The following is a 26,499-nucleotide window of genomic DNA, read 5'->3' as shown; positions in this document are numbered from 1 at the left end:
ATAACCAACAAGGACCTACTATATAGCACAGGGAACTCTGCTCAATGTTATGTGGCAGCCTGGACGGGAGGGGAGCCCAGGGGAGAATGGATGCATGTGTATGTATGGCTGAGTCCCTTTGCTCTTCACCTGAAACTATCACAACATTGTTAATCAGCTATACCTTAGTACAAAATAAAAGGTCTTTTTTTTTTTTTTTAAAAAAAAGAGCTGCAGCTGGCCAGGCTTCCTGGCTGCTCACCAGTGCCTGGTCCCCAGCCCACCCCTTGACCAACTGAATGACTTGCTCCTTGTTTTTCCCAGTTAAGATTTCTGAAACAAAATCTGATTGGTTCTCCTCTCATGCCAGGCACTCATGGGTCAGATGCCCCCTCTAGCCAGTCAGCTGTGGCCAGTGTAACACAGCCCATGGGCTCCCTTACTAGGAACTGCTTCTTTCAGAAAGGACCCAGGGGTACAGTGTGTTCCCTTTAGAACAGGGTTCCCTGCCGCTCCCAGGACTGACTCTGCAGTATAGTCCCCTGTGCATACAGTTATAAGTATCAGAGGCAAGCTGCAACTCTGGGCGTGCTCATGCCAAAGCCATTTAACCATCTATCCCTTGGTCTACACTGTGCTTTCAGACATAGATATGGGAGATACGGGAAGAATAGCTAGAAAGGTAGAAATAAGAAAGTGGTATTTTTTTTATTCCCTCCTTTAGTATTGGTTTGGTCAAAATGTTCGTTCGAGTTTTTCCATACCTGAACAAACCTTTTGGTCAACCCAATAGATACATTTACAACCCTCCTTTCAAGGACAGTTATCAAACAAACCAAAAAACCTCACACTGCAGGATAGTTTAAAAAAAAAAAAGGCCAATAAATCATTACCCGAAGTTTGGAAAAGTGATGTGAATTGCATATTGAAAAGTCAGGGGAATGGGGTGAAGTCATCTTAAGATGGTGGAAGGCCCCTCAAATTAGAGCCAGCTGTGCTCAGCTCCACACCTGGCTCCACACACGGGCCTGTCCGCGTGAGAGACGAGTCAGGAGCAGAATACAAACCAGCTTGGTAACCCACAGGAAGCAAGAGTCCCTCACCAGGTAGGAGTTGAAGTGGGAATGAAATGATATTAGCAGCTCTTTCAACTCTCCACAGTTCAACACTTCAGAGAAATCCTCAAGGATTTTTTTTTTTAAACTTTCCATCCTTTTATTTTCTGAGTTTTAAAAACTGTGTTCTCCCAATCTCTGTCTCCTCCTTTGGTCTCATGGTTACTTCCTGTTCCAGGCACCTGCAAAATAGTCCCTGTTTCCCTTGATTCAGACCTCTTGAGTATTTGTCCTGAGTTCCTGTGGCAACCTCTTTGAAGAAACATTAAATGATATTCATGGAAATATTAAGTGATTTCAACCAAGAGTCTCCTCAGCCTAGTGATGTTTTGCTTTTCTCATCTATAAAACAAGGCTAAGTATACGAATCACCTTAATACCCAGCTTTATTCTTCTTTCCTGACACTTTGCAAATCCACTCCCCTCTTTCCATTCCCTGACTGCATTCCTGCACATTCATCTCACAGGTCTCCCACCTCTGGTCTCTATGCCTCCTGAAGCCATCAGGCTGGTGGCAGATGGAACTCTCTGAGTACTGAAAGCTCAGGATGGCCAGAGCTGGAGGAGATCTTGGGGACCCACCCAAACAACTGTTGTATGTGGAGGAGAAGAATGGAGGTTGTTGAAATGACTTGCAAGCTGGGGTTAGAATCTGGGACCCCAGACCTCTCCCAGCACTCTGTTATACCATACGGCCACTCATGAATCAGGAGGTAAAGTTGAAGAAGTTAGGTTGGTGATGGCAGTAATCAAACCTTTGTTTCCAGTTTCTGACCCATGCCCTTTTCCGGGGGATGCTGAGTCACCCCCACTAGAGTAGGCACAGTGTGATTCTCTGCTCTGTGGTTCTTCGGTTTGGCCATGTGATTTTCTTTGACCATTAAAATATGGGCAGAGGTCAGTTCAAAGAGCATCTGTGTTGCCACCCACCCCTCTTGCACTTTCTGATGTTTATCATGGAAAGAACAAACTCCAGGTGGCCACTGGTCCCAGAATGAGAAACATGGAGAATTAAACACCATCAAGAGCCTGAGGTAGAGCTGAGGTAGAATTAAACACCATCAAGAGCCTGAGGTAGAAACATAATAATCTCAGTGACTAAGAGCTGCAGCCAACCTGCAGACCTGTGAATGTGAACTAGATGGCTGCCGCTCTTAGTCACTGAGATTATTATGTTTCTTACCCAGCAGGACTCAGCAGGAATCTGCCTGATACAATGTTCTCAACCTCAAAGGCTGAGTAGTGTCAATAGCAGAGATCTGGCTGCAGGCGTTGCCAGGGTCTGTGAAGTGAAATCCACTGTCCTTGGCGAAGGCTCCTCTCACCTGAAATGCAACCCATTTTTCAATCTGATCTCTTCTTTTCTCTGCCAACTTTGTCTTCCAGCCATACCTAACACCTTCTGTGTTAGAAGCAGGGCCTGGCACAGCCCTGCCTGCCTCTCACCCAGATTCCCCTGTTGCATAGTCCTGTCTGCCCTGCGTCACCCCTCTGCCACTCTGGACCTTGGTCCATGCTCATGTTAGCAGGACCCAAGTGACTCCTCAAATGGAGGAGAGGATGTTGGAAGCTGAGGGGAAAAGCCCTCAAAGTGGGGAACAAGACAAAGCCCACCAGGGGCTTTGACAAGGCTGAACCTGGATGCCAGGCCTTTCCTGCCACCTGAACCTGGGAGCCTGCCGGTGGGGACCCGGGGAAGCCCAACCTTGACACTGGGTGGTGACTTAGAGCTCACGAAGGCCCTTTTCTCCCTGGCAGGTGAGCATCAAGACAGCAACGCATTCAGAGGAGAGTGGGAGGGAGGACCTGCCTGATCATGGTGAAGGAAAACAGCCCAGTGTTTCACTGGAAATATTTTACTGAGTAAAATTTTTCCTAACTGGCCCGAGTGCTCTAGAGGTGGATCGCTCAGGTCACAGAGGAAGTCCTCTCGAGGTCAGGGCAGCTCCTGAGGCCTGGACTCAGAGAGTTGAAACCACCAGCAGAAAACCTGACCCTGTGAGACCCCTGTCTGCAGTGCAGTCTAGAGAACCTGCAGCCCTCCAGGGCCCAAAGCTGGAGAATGTGCCTCAGGAGAGTTTTATTGCAGGAACCAAAATTTAACCAGTGGAAGGCTTTTTTAAACAATATACTTAAATTGTGCCTCCTTTAGCAGGCATGAAACTGGAAGATGGGACAGTATTCTTGGCTGCATTGGTCACAGAGTCCAGGCTCCTCTTCAGGACTCCTCCTCAGCATGTGGTAGAGAGGATTTATTAATGTGCACATGTGTCTCAGGCCTGACAGTCTGGGGGCCCACATGCCTACACAGCAAACAGCTGCCAACCCGCTGAATGGCATGTGGAGAAGCCTTTCCAAAATGATGTCATTGTCTCCTGATGTTCTACCAGATGCCCGGAGGGAGCAGGGAAGTTAGAAAGGAGGAGTTTTAAAATGCTGAACAGATTTACCAAATCTCTGGGTAAGAGACACTAAAATACTTTGTAGAGTTATAAAAGTTAAAATAGTGTGAAATGATTTTAAAAAAAGAGCCAGTTCCAACAGATCGGTTTTTTTTTTTCACGATAGACTTTAGTTTGCACATGATGTCAATAGAAAATAAAGGGGGAAAGAGGATCATTCTTTGAAAATATCAACAAGTGATGAAACTTTCTGGCCAGTTTTACAGAGGAAAAGTCCTCAGAATTAGAAGTGAATGTGGAGACCCAGTCCCTGAGGCAGCTTTGATACCAAAATCTGAAAAAAATAAATTTTTACCAAGATGGCAAAAAATTACTAAAGAAGAATTGAATGAATGAAGAGATATATCCTCTTGGAGGATGGAAAATCTTTGTGGATGTTAGTTCTACCCCAAATGAATAAATACAGTTAACACAATTCCTATGAAGAGCCATGAGAAAAATTTAACTCTATATAGGTATTATAAAATTCATCTGGAAGAATAATTATCAGTTCAATTCAATTGCTTAGTCGTGTCCGACTCATTGCGACCCCATGGACTGCAGCACTCCAGGCCTCTCTGTCCATCACCAACTCCTGGAGTTTACTCAAACTCATGTCCATTGAATTGGTGATGTCATTCAACTATCTCATCCTCTGTGGTCCCCTTCTTCTCCCGCCTTCAATGTTTCCCAGCATCAGAATCTTTTCCAATGAGTCAGTTCTTGGAATCAGGTGACCAAAGTATTAGAGTTTCAGCTTCAGCATCAGTCCCGTCAATGAATATTTAGGACTGAGCATAGAAAAGCATTTTTTTTTGAAACAGCAATGAAATAAGGCGAAGGCTTGCCTTGTCATGTATTTTTAACTGAGATAATTTACATACGCTATAATGAACACATTTTAAGTGTACAATTGAATGAGTTTTGACAAATGTATACACCAACCCAGTCAAAATATAGAACATTTCCATTTCCCCAGAAGTCTCCTGTGTGCCTCTTTAGGTTAACCTTCATCCAATCCCCCCTGGTTCCAACACTAGACCTGACTCAGGTGACCACTGATCTGACATTATAGGTGAGTTTAGTTTCACCTCCTCTGGAATATCATCTGACTAGGAACTTACAGAATGTTCTCTTTTTCGTCTAGTTTCTTTTGCTCAGTGTGATTGATGTCTGTGAGATTCACACACTATCAGATATTAAAATTTATTGAGCCTATAGAAATCAAAGAACTGACTCATTTGAAAAGACCCTGATGCTGGGAAAGATTGAAGGCGGGAGGAGAAGGGGACAACAGAGGATGAGATGGTTGGATGGCAACACTGACTCAATGGACTTGAGTTTGAGTAAACTCCGGGAGTTGGTTGGTGATGGACAGGGAGACCTGGCGTGCTGCAGTCCATGGGGTTGCAAAGAGTCAGACAAGACTGGGCAACTGAACTGAACTGAATAGAAATCAAAACAGTGTCAGGTTAGCATAGGAGTAAACAGACTGATCCACAGAATAGAAGAGAATCCAGAACTGACTCTAAGTTACAGTGGGAATTCAGAAGATAAAAAGGTGGCAATTCAGATCAGTCTGGAAAGTGTAGGTGAGTGAATAAATGGCTTTGGCTCATCACGGGGGGAAAATGAGATTAGATTCCCTTCTTTCATCTTGGGCTTTCCAGGTGGCGCTAGTGGTAAAGAACCTGCCTGCCAATGCAGGAGACCTAAGCGATGCAGGTTTGATCTCTGGGTTGGGAAGATCCCCTGGAGGAGGGAATGGTAACCCACTCCAGTATCCTTGCCTGGAGAATCCCACGGACAGAGGAGCCTGGTGGGCTACGGTCCATAGGGTCGCAAAGAGTCGGTATGACTGAAGTGACTTAGCATGCACGCACTGTTCATCTTATGCTGAAATAAATGACAGATGGATTAAATATTTAAATAAAAACAAATCTGTCAAAGAAAAAATATATAAGTAAAATACTTCATAGCCTTGAAGTTGGAGACATTTCTTTAAGCGTTGATCTAAAGCCTATAAATATATGTGTAAGACTGATAAAGATTCATTGTAAGATTTATCTGGCAAATTAAATCATCTGGGGAATATAATTGCAACATATATGACAGATAAGGAATAAATATGCTAAACAGCTTAAGTGCTACTGAAATCAATTAGGAGGCAAATACCCAAGAGGAAAATAGGGAAAGGATAAGAACAGGTCCTTCACTGAGGAAGAAATCCAAATGGCCAATAAACAAGCAGTGAGGTTCAAAGAAACACAAATGATAGCAATTGTTTAATGCCTGATTATTATTTTCTAACTATCTGATTGTCAACTTAAAAATGTTTCAAAGATTTTGCTGGCCGCTGGTCCAGTGGTCAGGACTTCACCTTCCAATGCAGGGGATGTGGGTTCCATCCCTGGTTGGGGTGCTAGGATCCTACAGGGCTCATGGCCAAAAAACCAAAGCATAAAGCAGGAGCAATATTGTAACAAATTCAATAAAGACTTAAAATGGTCCACATCAAGAAAATCTTAGAAAAATAAAAGACATCCATTTTTGGTATGAAGATTGAGATACCCATACATATTCTTCAGAAGCCTTAGTTTTGAGTGGTGTTTTATGAAATGCCCTCGTGTGTGACCCTACTTGATCTTTAGCAGCTCCATACAGTAGGAAGGTGAGGTCTGATGTTATTTTACAAACAAAGAGCCCTAGGTTCAGTGAAGTTACTTTCCTGATGTCACAGAGATAGTAAGTAGTCGGGGTTTCATTTGTAGTTCTCTGAATGTTTATTATATCATGGCTTCTTCCTGGATATCTCAGTTGGTAAAGAATCCTCCTGCAATGCTGGAGACCCCAGTTCGATTCCTGGGTTGGGGAAGACCTACTGGACAAGGATAGGCTACCCACTCCAGTAGTCTTGGGCTCCCCTTCTGGCTCAGCTGGTAAAGAATCTGCCTGCAATGTGGGAGACCTGTGTTCGACCCCTGGGTTTGGAAGATCCCCTGGAGACGGGAAAGGCTACTCACTCCAGTATTCTGGCCTGGAGAATTCCTTCACTTTCAGTTTCTTAGAGCTAACCTGGCTAAATTTTTCTCCAGTGAATTTCCATCAGTTCATAGTTCAGTTCAGTCGCTCAGTCGTGTCCAACTCTTTGCGACCCCATGAACCGCAGCATGCCAGTTCCCTGTCCATCACCAACCCTCCGAGTCCACCCAAACCCATGTCCATTGAGTCAGTGATGCCATCCAACCATCTCATCCCCTGTCATCCCCTTCTCCTCCTGCCCTCAATCTTTCCCAGCATCAGGGTCTTTTCAAATGAGTCAGCTCTTCGCATCAGGCGGCCAGAGTATCGGAGTTTCAGCTTCAACATCAGTCCTTCCAATGAACACCCAGGACTGATCTCCTTTAGGATGGACTGGTTGGATCTCCTTGCAGTCCAAGGGACTCTCAAGAGTCTTCTCCAGCACTACAGTTCAAAAGCATCAATTCTTCGGCACTCAGCATTCTTTATAGTCCAACTCTCACATCCATACATGACCACTGGAAAAACCATAGCCTTGACTAGATGGACCTTTGTTGGCAAAGTAATGTCTCTGATTTTTAATATGCTATTTAGGTTGGTCATAACTTTCCTTCCAAGGAGCAAGCATTTTTTAATTTCATGGCTGCAGTCACCATCTGCTGTGATTTTGGAGCCCAGAAAAATAAAGTCTGCCACTGTTTCCACTGTCCCCATCCATTTGCCATGAAGGGATGGGACCGGATGCCATGATCTTAGCTTTCTGAAATGTTGAGCTTTAAGCCAACTTTTTTGCTCTCCTCTTTCACTTTCATCAAGAGGCTCTTTAGGTCTTCACTTTCTGCCTTAAGGGTGGTGTCATCTGCATATCTGGGGTTATTGATACTTCTCACGGGAATCTTGATTCCAGCTTGTGCTTCATCCAGCCCAGCGTTTCTCATGATGTACTCTGCATATAAGTTAAATAAGCAGGGTGACAACATACAACCTTGACATACTCCTTTTCCTATTTGGAACCAGTCTGTTGTTCCATGTCCAGTTCTAACTGTTGCTTCCTGACCTGCATACAGGTTTCTCAAGAGGCAGGTCAGGTGGTCTGGTATTCCCATCTCTTTCAGAATTTTCCACAGTTTATTGTGATCCACACAGTCAAAGGCTTTGGCATAGTCAATAAAGCAGAAATAGATGTTTTTCTGGAACTCTCTTGCGTTTTCGATGATCCAGCGGATGTTGGCAATTTGATCTCTGGTTCCTCTGCCTTTTCTAAAACCAGCTTGAACATCTGGAAGTTCACAGTTCACGTATTGCTGAAGCCTGGCTCATAAGTTTCAGAATTATTAATGCTAATATACTATGCTGTCATTTCAAGGAAAATAAATTTAATGCCATAAGAATTTCCAAGCTTGTTTCTTTTTTAAAATAATTTTATGTATTTATTTATGGCTGTGCTGGGTCTTTGTTGCTGTGTGGGCTTTCTCTAGTTGTAGTGCCGGGGCTTCTTATTGCTATGGCTTCTTTCATTGCAGAGCATAGGCTCTAGGTGCTCGGGTTTCCATCGTTGCATCACGTGGGCTCAGTAGTTGTGGCTCTCTGGCTCTAGAGCACAGTCTCAATAGTTGCAGTGTTCAGGCTTAGTTGTTCCTTGGCATGTGGGATCTTGCTGGATTAGGGGTCGAACCCTTGTCTCCTGCATTGGCAGGCAGATTCTTTACCCCTGAACCACTAGGGAAGCTCCAATCTTGTTTCTTAATAAAACATTGCATCCATTTACCATAGGACACAACGGGCAGATTAAACATCTTAAGAAGAATGTGAGAATGACTGTCTTGTATTACTTCTTTAGTATGGCAAAGAAGCTATTAGTTATAGTGCCAAAGGTATTTTAAATTTGTGAAATTGATTAATTGGATAATCCACTCCTTCAACAAATACGTATTGCACACCTGCTCTGTGACAGGGCTCTTTTCTCGACACTTGAGGAAGCAGAGATGAGCAAGACAGGCAAAAATCCCTGCCTGTGTGGAGCTGAGGGTCTACATTTATTTTTCACATATGACAAAGCAATGTTTGTGCTAGTTTATAAAATACATGACAACTGCAAAGTCTTAAATAATCTAAGTAGTCTAAAAAGCAGATAATTTAATAAACACGAATTGTAGTTTAAACTATACAAAAATGTTTACCATTTTTGCCTGAAAATTAAACTCAGAATTATAAGGATGTCAGTGTTCCTTGTTAGAAGTTATGTGTGCATTTTGTTCCTCTTCTTAAGAAGGTATCAGAAAGCCTCCTCAGATTCATCAAAGGCAGCCCTCACCCCCATTAGGAGAGCAGGAAAGGACACGTGGGTCCCTGGACTGAGTCTGCAGGAGAAGAGGGGTCAGGAGAGAGGACTCTGGTCCTAGAGAAGGAACATGACAATGGCCTGTGCAAAGGGGAGGTAACCAGACCCTTTTGTTTCAAAGGTTTAAAAGAAAAAACTGACTAACCTCTTGGAGAATCCCTGAGAGACAGAGGACCTTAGTTGTGGGGCTTCTGGGAAACTGGCTTTGGAAAAACTCTGGGCATCCTGAACCAGTTCGGCATGGGGGTGTGGTCAAGTATGTGCCCCAGACTGAGGTCCGCCTGGTGGTACTCTGCTGGCTGGAGGTGATGCCAGCCAAAGCTCCAGACCCCTATGTGCCCAGTGCCACAGGCAGCCTGAGCCTCTGTACCCCTGGCTGTTGCTGCAGGACGTGGTGCCCTGCAGGCTCTTGGAGCGGCGGTGGCCAACCCCAGTCACACCCCAGAGCTTGACAGTCTCAGGGGCCACATGGAGGGTAACAGATGTTAGGGGTTCAGGGACCCAGACATCTGTGCATGGGACAGAGACACGGAAGGGAGACAGGAGGACGCTGGTTACTTGGTGATTCAAAACACTGACTATTTTGCCATGGACACATTGGCTCAAGATAGCTAAACAGCTGTATGATGCATCTAGAATGTTGCAGTCCTTTCCCCACTGGTATACGAGGGCCTGTGAGCTCGGCTGGGGTGTGTGTCGGCTGGTGGTGTCCTTTGCCCCTTGGACTTGATAGAAGCTCAGCTTAGGGCTCATTACACATGCTGAGAACTTTCCCAGGAGGCCGTGCTAGATTCCTGGAGCACCTGGTGGGGCCTGCTTTCCCAGGTCACTGTAGAGTGACCCTGCATTGCAAGCAAAGTTCATGGCTGGGGCTCAGGGCTTCATCCCTCATCCCCCCAAAAGCTGAGCCATGGGAGGAGGATTTATGTCTCAGCAAAACATCTTCAAAGGTTTTGCATCAGTGTCCTTCCTCATCATACCCGTGTCCCCCTCCCCCAGCCCTGAACCACCACAAACAAAACATCTCAGGCAGCTCAGCTTCCCAGACGCCTGTCACCTTCTATGTTCTGAAATCTCACCTTTCTCTCAAAATATCAAGGTGTTTTTCTCTACAAAGATAGCGCCTCTCCCATGGGGGTCTCTGCTGCCAGCTGTTAAGCTGAGAACAAGTTCACTCCCTTTCACCTGACATTGAACCTCTGAATCAGGAAGCACGACTGGACAATGATGAGCTGTTTGATATCCACTGAATTTGAAAACCAGCTATAGTTATGAAAATATTTTAGGTAAGCCTCTGGCGATATACTTGGAGTTTGTTAATGATGGATATTTCAGAGGTTAAAAGGTGCAGGCCAGGGGCTTCCTAGGTGGTCCAGTGGTTAAGACTCCAGAACCTCTGCTGCAGGGGACGTGGGTTCAATCCCTGGTCCAGGAACTAAGATCCCATGTGCAATGTGGCATGGCCAAAAAACAAACAAAAGGTGGAGGTTGTGTCCAGATGTGGTAAGGTAACCTTTAACATTCTATGATGAATTGTACACTTTAAATGGCAAATTGTACAGTAGCTCAATAAAGCTGTTACAAAAGATCTTTAATTCCACGGCGGCTCCTGGTGAAGAAGCACCTGAGGGTCTCTGAGAGCTCTGTCCTCCTGGGGCATCGTTCACTTGCTCCAGCACCACAGATGGAGGGGCCACTCCACTCTGATGAGGTGGCATAGAGCCCCCTGGAGGCACTCCTTTCTTGAGGACCCACCTGCTTCAGGAAGGGGCAGTGCAGCCTTGTGCAGAGCCCAGATGGCTGCCGTCAGCCCGGAGGAGAGCAGCCATGGAGGGAGGGAGCTTACGTCTTGGCGGGGGCGCTGCCTTGGCACTGGACTCGAACTCCACCCCCTGGGAGCCTAGGGAATTGTGTGTGCCCTCACCCAGCTTCTGGGACCTTTGCTTTGTCTGCCCCACCCCTCAGGAGGGTGAATCTTGCCCCAAGCCAAGTGGTCCTTATGGGCAGGGGTGTCTCTCACGAGACCTCTGAACTCTGGCCACAGTCAATTGGCCCCAGGTAGGTCTTTGACCCCTGCTAGGCCAGTTAGGGTCCAACTCTTGGACTTTTCCTTCCAGAGTGCCCCCTGCACAAGTGCCCAGACCCTCTCTGATGGCAGAGCTGGGAGGGGGAAGGTGTGGGAACGGCAGTGCTCATGGTGGAGCTGAGAGCAGCCCAAGTCTGACATCAGCAGACAAGCAGGATGGGGACCGGGGGCGGCGGGAGGAGAAGGGTCTGGAGTCCTCCTGGCAGAAGGTGAGAGATGGCTTAGAGGAAGAGGTCATTTGGGGGCCCAGGCCATATTTGGTGTGTCAGCCCCATAGCATTGGGGTACAGCCCTCATCTACCCGTTGGGCCTTTGCAAGCACAGAGCCTTAGACAGAAGGCTATTAGAGTGGCCAAGAAGGGCCAGACTGAAATGCCCAGTCCATCTTCACAAAAGTAGTCTGTGCTTGTCTCTTGGAAGGGCACTACTGTAACAATTCTTCAACAAGAGTGATGTGCTTTGGGTCTTCTTGGTTTTGCCAAAAAAATTTTTTTAAAGTCATGGCCATGTTACAAAATTTAGAAAAATCAACAAAAGTGTCACCCATAAACTACTATGAGATGTTGAAAACTGTTTTAATTAATTTCCTAGCGATCTTTAGTCACTAAATTGTGTCAGACTCTTCTGTGATGCCGTGGACTGGAGCCCTCCAGGCTCCTCTGTCCATGGGATTCTCCAGGAAAGAATACTGGAGTGGGTTGCCATTTCCTTCTCCAGGGGATCTTCCCAAACCCAGGGGTGGAACCTACATCTCCAGCATTGCAAACAAATTCTTTACCACTGAGCCACCAGTGAAGCCGTTTCTTAGCATGCAGTTTAGTGTTACGCAAACAAGGTGTTGGGATGCATGAACCTAAACCAGCGGTTCTCAAAGTGTGACCTCAGGGACAGCAGCAACAGTGGCAGTGTCACCTGGGAACTTGTCAGAAATGCTAGTTCTCAGGCCTCACTCACCTTCCAAAATAGAAACTGGGGTGGGGCCCAGCCAGCTCTGCTTGAATAGATTTGATGAACTCCAGTTGTGGAACCATGAGTTTGAGCAAACTCCAGGAGACAGTGAAAGACAGGGACGCTGGGCGTGCTGCAGTCCATGGGGTGGCAAAGTCCTGCATGACAGCCACTGAACGACAGTTGGGAAACCACTGGTTTGCACCTTTGTAATCCCGACGCAGCGCTCCTACGTTACCACCAGAGGGCAGCAGCAGGCTGTGATTTTCCCCGGCCTTGCCAGCTTTTTCATCCTCTGAGGACCTGGGACAGTCAGAGACCTCGCAACACTTTCTTCCTTTTTAAAAATTGGAATAAAGATTGACTGGTGATATGTTGGTAATTATTGACAAACTTTAAATGCCACCGTGTTTGGGCCAAACTGAGCTGTCGTTCTGGTCCTTGCTTGACTGTGGACCCAGTGTTTCGGCAGTGGTAGAACACACTTGACAGCGCTCGTTTTGTTTGGAGCATTAAGAGACGCAGAAGCATGTGGGTCAGAAGTAAAGAGGACCACTTAAGCTTTTCATGAAGATGGCGCTGAAGGTGAAGAGGGTAGCCCCTGCCCCTCCTAAAGCCGAAGCCAAAGCAAAGGCTTTGAAGGCCAAGAAAGCAGTGTCCACAGCCATGAAAAAAATAAGATCCGGACATCACCAACCTTCCGGTGGCCCAAAATACTGCGACTCAGGAGGCAGCCCAAATACCCTCGGAAGAGCGCCCGCCCCTAGGAGAAACAAACTTGACACTATGCCATCATCACCATCGAGTCAGCCATGAAAAAATTAGAAGACAACAACACACTGATATTCATTGTGGACGTCAAGGCCAACAAGCACCAGATTAAACAGGCTGTGAAGAAGCTCTATGACATTGACGTGGCTAAGGTCAGTACTCTGATCAGGCCTGATGGAGAGAAGGCATATGTTCGATTGGCTCCTGACTTTGATGCTTTGGATATTGCCAACAAAATTGGGATCACCTAAACTGAGTCCAGCTGGCTAATTCCAAATATAAAAGTTTTCACTGTGTTAAAAAAAAAAAGATGATTGCTTAAGAAAAGTTTGTATTCTATAAAAAGCAGGAGATAGCTCTTCCCTTTTGTTTTTCTGCAGTTCCCGACTTTCTATAACCATGGCTGGGGGAGTGCACCCTGGGCCAAGAACCTGGCTCTCATCAGTGTCCCTTCCTCCCTCTGGTTGCCTCTTTTTCCCCTTGTTGTTATTTTCCAATCAAATGCACTGAGGTGTAATTTACATATGGTGAGTGTACCCACTGGAAGTGTACAATGATTTAAATTCAATACACTTTGAAAAATGTGGTCACTGCCCCCATGGATTTTTAAAAAAATAAACTGACAGTTCAGTTCAGTTCAGTTGCTCAGTCATGTCCGAATCTTTGCGACCCCACGGACTGCAGAACGCCAGGCCTCCCTGTCCATCACCAACTCCCGGAGTTTACTCAAACTCATGTCCATTGAGTCGGTGATGCCATCCAACCATCTCATCCTCCATTGTCCCCTTCTCCTCCCGCCTCCAATCTTTCCCAGCATCAGGATCTTTTCAAATGAATCAGTCCTTCCCATCAGGTGGCCAAAGTATTGGAGTTTCAGCTTCAGCATCAGTCCTTCCAATGAATATTTAGGACTGATTTCCTTTAGGATGGACCCAGTTATTTGCCTCTCTCCATCTTCCTTCAAAAACAGTGTTTAGTGGCTATTAAGTCACTTGATAGGTCTTCCCTGATATCAGGGCTTCCTTGGTAGCTCAATTGGTAAAGAATCTGCCTGCAATGCAGGAGACCTCAGTTCAATTCTTGGGTTGAGAAGATCCACTGGAGAAGGGAATGGCCACCCACTCCAGTATTCTGGCCAGGAGAATTCCATGGACTCTATAGTCCGTGGGGTCGCAAAGAGTCAGACACAACTGAGTGACTTTCACTTTCAAGGCACCTGAGGGCCTCCCAGCGCACCTTCAGAACTCAGACCAGTGGGCCCCGGGCAGGGAGGCCTTCTTGGAAGTGCCCTGTGAAAGCTCCCAATAGAAGGACAGGGTCCAGCAGTGACTCGGTGGATCCAGATTGCTGACACCTTGCAGGAGACTCTCTGCCTCATGTGTTTGCTGACATCCCTTTTCTGAGAACAGTTCAGACCTCAGCAGTCTCTCTGTATAGTTTGCAAAGCCCCTAGACACCTCCCTCGTGTACCCAAGTGCTCTTCCAGGTCACAGGGCTTTGTAGGGTTTTGAATAGAATGCAAACGTAAAAGAGAAGTCTAGATTTTCAGAACTGGTTAAATTTTATGTATTCAAAAAAATTTTTTTTTAATTTATGGCTTTCGGGATCTTAGTTCCTCAACCAGGGATTGAACTCGTGTCCTTTGCAGTGGAAATGTGGAGTCTTAATCACTAGACCACCAAAGAAGCCTCAATTTGCATATTTTTTTAAACTTACTTGTAACCGAATGGTTATCTAGGACTTAGCTGTAAACATGACGATTTACTCATTTGACAAATATTTATTGAGTACTTATCATGTTCTAGAGTCTAGAAGCTAGGCTTTCAGTGTAAACACAACAAATCCTGCCCCTACAAAATTTACATTCTAGTGCGAAAGGCGAGTGATAAATTAGCACAGAATGTCATCAGTCAGTTCAGTTCATTCTCTCAGTCATGTCCGACTTTTTGGTATCCCATGGACTGCAGAACGCCAGGCCTCCCTGTACATCACCAACTCCCGGAGTTTACTCAAACTCATGTCCACTGAGTCGGTGATGCCATCCAACCATCTCATCCTCTGTTGTCCCCTTCTCCTCCCACCTTCAATCTTTCCCAGCATCAGGGTCTTTTCAAATGAGTCAGTCCTTCCCATCAGGTGGCCAAATATTGGAGTTTCAGCTTCAGCATCAGTCCTTCCAATGAACACCCAGGACTGATCTCCTTTAGGATGGACTGGTTGGATCTCCTTACAGTCCAAGGGACTCTCAAGAGTCTCCTCCAACACCACAGTTCAAAAGCATCAATTCTTCGGTGCTCAGCTTTCTTCACAGTCGAACTCTCATATCCATACATGACCACTGGAAAAACCATAACCTTGACTAGACGGATCTTTGTTGGCAAAGTAATATCTCTGCTTTTTAATATGCTATCTAGGTTGGTCATAACTTTCCTTCCAAGGAGCAAGCGTCTTTTAATTTCATGGCTGCAATCACCATCTGCAGTGATTTTGGAGCCCCAAAAAATAAAGTCAGTCACTGTTTCCATTGTTTCCCTATCTATTTGCCATGAAGGGATGGGACCAGATGCCATGATCTTGGTTTTCTGAATGTTGAGCTTTAAGCCAACTTTTTCACTCTCCTCTTTCACTTTCATCAAGAGGTTCTTTAGTTCCTCTTCACTTTCTGCCATAAGGGTGGTGTCATCTGCATATCTGAGGTTATTGATATTTCTCTCGGCAATCTTGATTTCAGCTTGTGTTTCATCCAGCCCAGTGTTTCTCATGATGTACTCTGCATATAAGTTAAATAAGCAGGGTGACAATATACAGCCTTGACATACTCCTTTTCCTCTTTGGAGCCAGTCTGTTTTTCCATGTCTGTTCTAACTGTTGCTTCCTGACCTGTATACAGATTTCTCAAGAGGCAGGTCAGGTGGCCTGGTATTCCCATCTCTTTCAGAATTTCCCACAGTTTATTGTGATCCACACAGTCAAAGTCTTTGGCATAGTCAATAAAGCAGAAATAGATGTTTTTCTGGCACTTACAGAACATAGTGTCAGAAGAGAAATAAAGCGGGGTCAGGGCATAACCGCTGTGGGCGGTGAGATGGGAAGGTGGTAAATAAGATGGTTCGGGAGATTACAGATAAGGTGGTTGGGAAGGTCTGGCTGAGAAGTTGGCATCTGAGCAAAGATTTGAATAATGTTACTAAGTGAATGTATCATGAGAATATCAGCCCTGAGTATTCTTTGGAAGGACTGATGCTAAGGCTGAAGCTCCTATACTTTGGCCACCTGATTCAAAGAGCCAACGCACTGGAAAAGACCCTAATGCTGGGAAAGACTGAGATCAGGAGGAGAAGGGGGGCGACAGAGGATGAGATGGTTAGACAACACCACTGACTCAATGGACATGAATCTGAGCAAAGTCTGGGAGATAGTACAGGACAGGGGAACCTGGTGTGCTGCAGTCCATGAGGTCTCAAAGAGTCAGACACAACTGAATGACTAAGACTCACATACATGCCAATCAGTTCAGTCGCTCAGTTGTGTCCGACTCTTTGTGACCCCATGAATTGCAGCACGCCAGGCCTCCCTGTCCATCACCAACTCCCGAAGTTTGCTCAAACTCCTTCCCATCAAGTCGGTGATGCCATCCAGCCATCTCATCCTCTGTCATCCCCTTCTCCTCCTGCCCCCAATCCCTCCCAGCATCAGGGTCTTTTCCAACGAGTCAACTCTTTGCATGAGGTGGCCAAAGTATAGTATTGGAGTTTCAGCTTCAGCATCAGTCCTTCCAATGAACACCAAGGACTTATCTCCTTTAGGATGGACTGGTTGGATCTCCTTGCAGTCCAAGGGGCTCTCAAGAGTCTTCTCCAACACCACAGTTCAAAAGCATCAATTTTTCGGCGCTCAGCTTTCTTCACAGTCCAACTCTCACATCCTTACATGACCACTGGAAAAAACCATAGCCTTGACCAGACAGACCTTTGTTGGCAAAGTAATGTCTCTGCTTTTTAATATGCCATCTAGGTTGGTCATAACTTTCCTTCCAAGGAGCAAGCGTCTTTTAATTTCATGGCTGCAATCACCATCTGCAGTGATTTTGGAGCCCAAAAAAATAAAGTCAGCCACTGTTTCCACTGTCTCCCCATGTATTTCCCATGAGGTGATGGGACCAGATGCCATGATCTTAGTTTTCTGAATGTTGAGCTTTTAGCCAACTTTTTCACTCTCCTCTTTCACTTTCATCAAGAGGCTTTTTAGTTCCTCTTCACTTTCTGCCATAAGGGTGGTGTCATCTGCGCATCTGAGGTAAATGAAATAGCTGAGACATTATTCAGACATCTAGTTCTCTCACAGAGCTCTGAATTAGGTCTTATACCAATTTTACAGGTTAAGAAACTGAGACTCAAACAGACAAAGATATTTGTTTGACCACACGTCTCCTAAGTTGTTTGTCATAAGTCCAGAGTGTCAGAGAGACTTAGCACAGGAAAAAATCACAGAATGGGAACATTGTCAGAAGACAGATGGAAGCATGAGCCAGGGAAAATGGGCTTCGCAGAAATTAGCCCTGAATATTCACTGGAAGGACTGATGCTGAAGCTGGAGCTCCAATACTTTGGCCACCTGATCTGAAGAACTGACTCACTGGAAAGACCCTGATGCTGGGAAAGGTTGAGGGCAGGAGAAGGGGGTGACAGAGGATGACATGGTTAGATAACACCACTAACTCAATAGACATGAATCTGAGCAAACTCCGGGAAATAGTGAAGGACAGGGAAGCCTGGCATGCTGCAGTCCATGGGGTCACAAACAGCCGGACACGACTGAGCGACTGAACAACAACAACAAGGGTCATAAAGGAAGTCTTGAAACTTTGGTGGTGGCAAGGGCGGAGATTGAGCAGCCATTTCTGTTGCTCTTGAGCGGCAATGTGCAGGGAGTAAGCCCAGTTCTGAATGGGGCTTTTCCTAGAGGCCGCTCTCCTTTACCACATGACTTGGATGAGACCTGTCCTGAGCACTCTAATTCTGGAACCATCTCAAGGGACAGATACTCACTTCCCCAGGCCAGCCACTTTGCCTTTGCTTACCAGAAATAAGAGTGTGGTCTGCTCACAGCTCCCTGACCCTTCTTTGAGACCCCAGGGGTTTCACCCATGAGCGTCACTCATCTTCCCATCAGCAGGGATCAGCACTGAAGTCCTCAGCCGGCCCTTTGCTGCCACAAACTTTCACTGAGCGCCTGTGATGTGTCAGTCACTGGGCTGGATGCTGGGAACATCAGGATGGAAAGACCTCAACTCTGCCCTTGAAGAATTTGCAGCCACTCTGGGGAAGCATCTTGGTTCTGCCCAAGTGGGATTGTTCTCACTGGGAACTAATGACGCCATCTGACTACATGTTGGTCAGTGTCAATAGGCACAAAGACCTTTACTGCTTAGTTGAAGGAGAAAGGAGTCTGGGAGGTGGGTAGTGTGAGGAGATGCTGGATGGCCTGTAAAGACAAACCAAAGGACAAATAGAACGGTGTGATGAGAGGAGAGGGGAGAACCTGAGGTCACCGGCCACCCTCTGCCCCTGCCCCTCCCCCTATGGATTGACTTCAAGACCCAAAGACCAGAGCAGCTGGTAGGGGCAGCTGAAGGAGGGGTTCATGAGATCCAACCCAGCAGCACCGCTTAGGGACCAGAGCCTCCCACACCCCAGTCCCAGACAGGAGCACCCAGCAAGCCTCAGGGTGGCCTCAGGGGGCAGTTTCTGTGTTCAGCAAGGTGGCATTCCTGGGGGCGGGGGCTTTGACAGTGTGAGGTGGCCAGTGTCCCCTTCAAGGGCTGTGAGCCATCGATGGTCCACCTGGAGGGCAAGGGAACAAAAGTGTTTGGGGATTTCCCTGAAATTACTGTGAGGGGTGACTGTGAGGGGAGGCACAATTCTGCAGGCTGTGGTAATTCAGGTCGATGAGACCTGGCTTTCGTCTGCAGTTTGGGAAGCCTGGGCACTCATGTGGTAGAGTGTGCCTGCACCTTGTCTTGTACTGGATTGGCCGAGAAGTTCATTCAGGTTTTCAGATGTTACAGAAAGACCCAAACGAACTTTTTGGCCAGCACAGTACTTTCTGCTTCTAGAGATTTGCGTGTTCCGGACCTTTCAGGTATATGGAACCATTCAATACATGATCTTTGTGTCTGACTTCTTTCACATAATGTTTCTAAGGTTCATCTATGTTGTGGCATGAATCAGTACTCCATTTCTTTTTATTTCCAAATAAGATTCTGCTGTGTGAATAGACCAGGGGTGTCCCAGGTGGTGCTAGTGGTAAAGAACCTGCATGCCAATGCAGGAGACATGAGAGACATGGGTTCGATCCCTGGGTAGGGAAGATTCCCTGGAGTAGGAAATGGCAACTCCAGTATTCTTGCTTGGGGAATCCCATGGACAGAGGAGCCTGGCAGAATACGGTCCATAGGGTTACATAGAGTCAGACACCACTGAAGCGACTTAGCACGCATGCCTACACATGTGGCTGGACCTCATTTTACTTATCCACCCACTAATTGATGGACATTTGGGTTGTGATGGATTTTTAAAATTTTTTAATTATTAACTTATTTATTACTCTGATAATTAAATGTTAGATAGATCAAAACATTTCCTTTTACTCATAGAGTGGTTCCAAGATCTATTAATCAAAATAGTTTTTACTAAATGGCAAACTTAAAATATAATAATGGCTTTCTTACTATAAATTAACATATGAAAAATACGAAGCTAGACTATTAATTATTTACTGTTAATAATATAATTATATATCATAGTATTTATTATAGTAATTATTCATATATGTGGATAAGATGCTAAGCTTGGTATTAGAGCTAAATTTGATTAATTTCTCAGTTTTAAATTTTTCACAGGCTTTTAAAATGCTAGTAGTATATCAGAACAAACTGAAGAAAATCATTTGAGATTCTTTTTTTTTGGTTATTATGAATAATGCTGCTGTGAACACCTGTGTGTGTCTATATACTTGTGTCAGTGCGCGTGCTCAGTCGCTTCAGTAGTGTCTGACTCTTTTTGACCCTATGGACTATAGCCTGCCAGATTCCACTGTCCATGGGATTGTCCCAGGAAGAATCCTGGAGTGGGTTGTTATTTCCTCCCCTAGGGAGTTTTCCTGACCCAGGAATTGAATCCACATCTCCTGCATTGCAGGCAGATTCTTTACCACTGAGCCACTGGGGAAGCCCCTATATACATGTACATACATATAACATATATATGTGTATGTATACACACACACGCACACACACACACACACATATATATATCTTCATTGCAAACAAGTACAACCAAAAAGTACAAGAAATAAAAGGAGCCACCTGAAATCCCTCATCTAGAGGTAATAGCTGTCATCACTGGCAAACATCCTACCAGATGTTACCCCATTTCTAGTCTCAGAAATTATCTAAGAGGTTTCTTTGAGTTTGGACCCTGCTTCCGCCCCACTCATGGGTCATGGATCACAGAGGAGAGGGACACCTTCCCCCCAACAGGCCTTGGATGCAAAGTTGCTGAAGGTTCTTTGGGCCAGGGCTCTCCAAAAGGAGTGTGAGTGCATCCCACAGCCTGGGAAGAAAGTATGTGTGAATACAATACTATCATACTTTTATTAACACAGAAGTGCTTGTGTTTATTTGAGCTGTCAGTGGTAAAGAATCTGCCTGCAATGCAAGAGATGCAGGTTTGAGCCTTGGGTCAGAAAGATCCCCTGGGGGAGGAAATGGCAACCCACTCCAGTATTCTTGCCGGGACAATCCCATGCACAGAGGAGCCTGGAAGGCTACAGTCCATAGGGTCACAAAGAGTCAGACGTGACTGAGCACACACATGCTTGCATTTAATGTTAAAATAAATAATTATACTCAACCTTCTACCGATGGGGTGCGTTCAATGATGAAAAAGAGGTAGATCTGAGTAGATTCGGCAGCCTTTCTGCAGACCGCAATCCAAAGGCTCCCAGTCCTTCTCCGAGCTGCCTGAGACCTGGTGGCACTGCAGCTTGCCTGCTTCTCTTCTCTTTGCTCACATTCACAATTCACACCAGCCCTGGTGTCCTGAGCCCTAAGCCAAGAGAGGGAGCCCCGCAGTGCTTCTTGGGTCTCAAAGCCCACCCGGGTCCCCTACCTCAGCCTGCACTCTCAAGCCTGCAGTCCAGCTGTCCCCATCCACGGATGCTTTATGTAGTACCCTGATGCCCTGACTTTCTCCCCAACACCCTCAGGCTTGTCTGACTTTGTCCCAGGAGAGCCCCTGATCCTCCCAGCACTGTTGCGCTCCTTGGTGTTCATCCAAGTGGAGCACCTTTTCTGACCCTCTCGCTTAGTCTCTGGGTCGTGTCTGCCTCTTTGCGACCTCATGGACTGCAGTCTGCCAGGCACCTCTGTTCGTGGGATCTTACCAGGCAAGAATATCGGAGTGGGTTGCCATTTTCTACTCCAGGGGATCTTCCCAACCCAGGGATTGAACTCATGTCTCCTGCATTGGCAGGTGGATTCTTCACCACTGAGCCAGCAGGGCAGCCTCTGACTCTCTTAGATCTAACAAGTAGGACACCTGGAACCCTGGTTCTGTCCTGCTCCTAGCTGAAGCCTTAAGGCCTCAGAAGATGAGACAAAGCAATAGAAGAGATGCCCTGGAGAGCCGGCCAGCCCCAGAGATGACAGGTCTGTCCATTCTCCAGCTCTGGACCCGCTACTCCTTGGCCAGAGGAGGATGCGCTGCAGCTGTGAATTCCCCTCGGGAATGCAGTGCAGAGCTCGTGTCTGAACAGCCACTGGAGAAATGAAAGGTTTGGCTGACTCTTAGTGGGGAAGCACACCTGTGCTGCCCAGTGTAATGAACAGCACTTGTACTGCCCTGAGACACACACACGTACACACTCATACCCCATACACTGGACCTGAAATTCAAACCTCTGATGCACACACACACATGCTCACACACCCCATGCACTGAACCTGAAATTCAAAGCTCACACTCATGGGGTGGGCCCGGGCTGCCACAGAGAAGAGGCAGTGGACCAAGAAGCTAACCCAGACTAAGATGTGTGCAACGGGGCCCTGTCTGGAGAAGCGGGTTTCGGTGGAAAAATCAGAATCTCTGATGGACCTGGGGGAACAAAAAGAAAGCTGAAGGTGTTTTGGAGAGAGGGTGTTTGGTAGCTGTAACATCCAGTGAAGGAGCTTGTCCTCACATTATGTTAATGGAGACCCAGAGATGGCAGAGGAGGCAGGGGAAGGAGCAAATGGGCTGAATTCTTGTCCCTTGTGTGAAGGAGCTCAGAGTGTGTGTTTATGATTTTGATTTTGATAATAATATAAATGTGTGTTTAATAATTTTCATGAAAAACTAAATGGAACCGCTAACAGAGTTAAAAACAGAATATCTACTTTCCAAATCACTGCAGAAGATAAAAGCAAGCACCAGAGTCTACAGAAGAAAAAAAATTAAATTAAAAGGAACAAAAGACTTTAAAGAACCTTAAAAACACAAAGTCAAAATTCAGATGAAAAAGTTGGGCCAAGCATAAGCAATAATGACAATAACTGTGAACAATCTAGTTTCCTTATTAAAAGGCAGAATGTCTCAAATTACATATTTTTAATCTAATACATTATAAACACATCTAAATTAAAAAAAATACCAGAAAGGGAAAGAATCAAAGCTTGGGCAAAGATATCGAGTACAAATAAAAATTAAGTAGGGCTGTTACCATTCACATCAGATAAAGTAGAATCTGCTAGGAAGTGGACAGCTCAGAGTGAAGGAAGGATTTAAGTGGTGCCTACATGTGGGTGCAGGCACTGGCTTCTGTTCACTGAAGTGCAGGTCTCCTCCAATTCTGGGCACAAGGGAGAACTGCGCTTCCTCAGCTCCAAAAAGTAAGTTATGGGCCATGTGACTTGTTTTGACCAGTTAAATGTGACTGTAAGTCTCCCATCCTGGGTAGAAGCCTTCAGTTCCTTGAACTCCCAGCAGGCTCTCTTCCATGTCCCATCAATTGAGGAAAAGTTCCTTGGTTTGGAGGTGCCATTGAATGGTAAGGAGCTGCCCTGGAGGGCTGCCCAGCTCCATGACAGACTGTGCAAGCAGGAAATACATATTTTAACCCACTGCAATTTTGTGGTTGTTTGTTACCACAGCAAAATCTCACATTTCCTATCTAATACATATACTAAAATTGAACCTTAATGTACTAAATAAATAACACCTATATGACTATTAAAATATAAGGACAAATAAGCACCATATCATTTCACTTATATGTGGAATCTAAAGAAATAAAACAAAGATAACAAAACAGAAACAGACTCATAGATATGGAGAACAGCCTGGTGGAGGGGGCTGAGTGAAGGGTGTGGGGGCTGAGTGAAACAGGAGAGGGCGATGAAGAGGTACAAACTTCCAGTTATGGAATAAATAGTTCACAGGGATATGATGTACAGCATGGGGAATATGGTCAATGATATTGTAATCATTTTGTATGGTGACAGATGATTACTAGACTTATTGTGGTGATCATTTTGTAATACGTAAAAATACTGAAACACTGTGTTGTATGGGGCTTCTGTGATGACTCAGACAGTAAAGAATCTGCCTGCATAGTAGGAGACCCAGGTTTGATCCCTGAATTGGGAATGTCCCCTGGAGAAGGACATGGCTACCCACTCCAGTACTGTTGCCTGGAGAATTCCATGGGCAGAGGAGCCTGGTGGGCTACAGTCCATGGGATGGCAAAGAGTCAGACATGACTGAGCAACTAACACTTTCACTTGCATGTTGTAACACCTTGTAAATCAATTATAAATAATAATAATAACAATAAAGAAAAAATAAGGATAAATAGAAAAAATCACAGTGAATTTTTCTAACACCAATATCAGTCTTCAGTAGGGCAGGAGGGACATGAAGGGTGTAGACGGTGTGGCAGGAGCCCCAGTGAGCCTCCAGACAAGCTCAGAAAAGATGTGAACGTGGGATCACGCCTAGAACGGAAGCTGCCGGTCACACAGCGCTCACACTTTGTTTTGTTGTTTTTTTTTTTGTTTTGTTTTGTTGTTTTTTAAAAATATTTTTATTTGTTTGCTTGGTTGCACCAGGTCTTAGCTGTGGCCCTTGGGATCCTTGATCTTCGTTGCAGCATGCAGATTCCTTAGTTGTGGCAAGCGGGATCTAGTTCCCTGACCAGAGATTGAACCCTGGTCCCCTGCGTTGGGAGTGCGGAATCTAAACCACTGGACCACCAGGAAAGTCCCCGTGCCCATACTTTGGACCCAGTCAATCCTTTATCTCCTACAATCAAGGCAATCAATGGCCTCTGGGGAGGTGATAACACCCCCACACCTCCTGCAGGCCTCATTCTTGCAGGGAGGAGGTGTATGTAGGACCCCTGGCTCAAGCGACATTCCTCTGGTGCTATGTGATTCTGTCTGCCTCCCACACTACCCACCCTGCAGGCTGCAGGACCTGGGCTCCCCTGCTGGCTGGCTTCTGGTGGGTTTAGCCAACTGAAGACACCAGCGAGAGACTGGGATGGGGCTGGGAGAGAAGCTGGGGTATTTCTGCCTCATTCCACCCTGCACTGACAGCTCCGACTCCAGGACAGTCCCTCCCTTTGCCCCCAGGGAGAACTAGCTTCCCACCAGCTCCTCCATCACACCTGCCCACGCCTCTGTCGCTTTGGTTAAGCTTCCTCATGTGAACCATCTGTGTCAAGTCCCTTTTCAGAGGGGACCCTGACTTTTGCTCCCTCTCTTCTTACATCACCCCTGACTCGGGGTGGGCTTCCTTAGCCTGCCCCTTGCCACCCGCCTGGACTAAGAGCATTTCCTATGGAAGAGCAGGGCTCTGACTGGGTCCTGATAACGTCCCCCCACCTCCGCAGTGATCACCCCCAGACTGGCCTGCGTGTGTGCAGCCCAATTTTGGACCACCTGTTCGGCATCAGGGGAGGACCTCCCATGTTTCAGGCAGAGGCGGGGAGGCTCCTGGAACCTGCCTGGCTGAGGACCTGGAGGCTCTGCCTCCCCAACCACCATCACCTCTGTGGTAGGGAAAACACAGGCTTGAGAGATGGGGCCTGTCCTCCAAGTGTATTCAGGAGCCCAAGGTGGGTTCCTGGGCCCCTCCCTGCCAAACAGAGTTCCTACATGTTACCAGACACAGCATCAGGGAGTCTCAACCAGGCAGACTCCCCATTCCTCGCCCTGACTCCCCAACAACTGAGAGCTTCAGGGAAGGGAATGTCTTCCTGCAGGACATCCTGAGTCCTGAGGCCTTCCAGGGCCTGAAATTCTTTTAGCTTCTGCTCAACCGGCCCCATCCTGGAAGACCGGGACTCCATGGGACCCATCCCTGGAGCTGGTCAGCTGGTGGCTACCCTGGTGGGAGAGAAGCTGCAGGTGCCCCAGGCAGCTCTGACAGTGAGATCCTCCATGGAGAGAGATGAGGCCGAAAGTTGGCCTGGAGGACCGGAAGCCTTGGACTATACCCCTCAGGAAATCGCTGGAGTTTTCAAAACTTTTCCTGGGGCTGATGGACTATCTGTTGATCCTTCCCAGCTTTCCAGCAGAAACTCATGGCTGGGCTGACAAGGAAGCAGTTGGAGGACTTCAGGTTTAGCTGTCAAAGGAGGACTTGCCTGCTGGCAGCATCCTCAGACAACAGGTGAGGGGCTGGCTTCCACTGGCGGAAGGCTGGATTAGCAACAGAGAGTCATGCGTGTTGTGTGTGTATGTGTTAGTAGCTCAGTGGTGTCTGACTCTTTGAGACCCCATGGACTGTACCGTCCAGGCTCCTCTGTCCATGAAATTCTCCAGGCAAGAATACTGGAGTGGGTTGCCATTCCCTCCTCCAGGGGATCTTCCCAACCCAGGAATAGAACCCAGGTCTTCTGCATTGCAGGCAGATTCTTTACTGTCTGAGCCACCAGGAGAAGCCCATCATGTGTGTGTTGTTTGCAGCCGATTCAGGGATGAGAGCTACTTAGGAGGAGAGTCTGTGGTGCTTGGGCCCCAGGATCCTGGGTGTCCAGATACCGTCCATGGAGAAAACTTTTTACTTCTGGTGGCAGCTCCTTGAATCCCAGAATTCTCCGTTCCTTGTGTCTGGGCTTTGGAAGATATGCCTGCCTCCCTACCAGTGAAGCCCACAGTGGACCCGCCGCCTTCCTGCTCCTCCTACTCTGGCGGAACCCCTCAGCATCCTCTGGCAAGGGGTCTGCAGACAGCACAGCAAACTGAGGCACTGGCGAGCCCTGGGTACGGCAGCCCCTCACCCTCATTGACCTGGCACCCAAGTCCTGAGCCACGGAAGCGGGGTGAGACAAAGGAAGAGAGCCAGCCCCTAGTGAACTTGGCTTAAAGAAGGGCCCCCGGACAGTGGTGGAAATCAAGGGGTGGGAAGAAGGTCCCGTGTCTCCCCAGCTGGAACATGACTTCAAAGCTGTTTCCTTACCTAGGTGAGGTCACTGTGTTGGCCGTCTGCCCACCCGAGAACCTGCTGCTCAGGGAAGAGAGGTCAGGGGCTCGGATGTCAGCGGAAAAGCCAAGTGCCACAGGCCACTTCCCTACCCTCAGCAGCAGCAGCATGGGGCTTCTCGGGTGGCTCAGACAGTAAAGAATCTGTCTGCAATGCGGGATACCTGGGTTCGATCCCTGGGTTGGGAAGATCTCCTGGAGAAGGGACTGGCAACCCATTCCAATCTTCTTGCCTGGAGAATTCCACTGGCCCCTTTGCTACCCCCATCCCC

Source organism: Dama dama, chromosome 8 (assembly GCF_033118175.1).
Source record: "Dama dama isolate Ldn47 chromosome 8, ASM3311817v1, whole genome shotgun sequence".
NCBI lineage: Eukaryota > Metazoa > Chordata > Mammalia > Artiodactyla > Cervidae > Dama > Dama dama.
The sequence above is the reverse complement of the archived record's forward strand: the minus strand, read 5'-3'. Positions refer to the sequence as shown.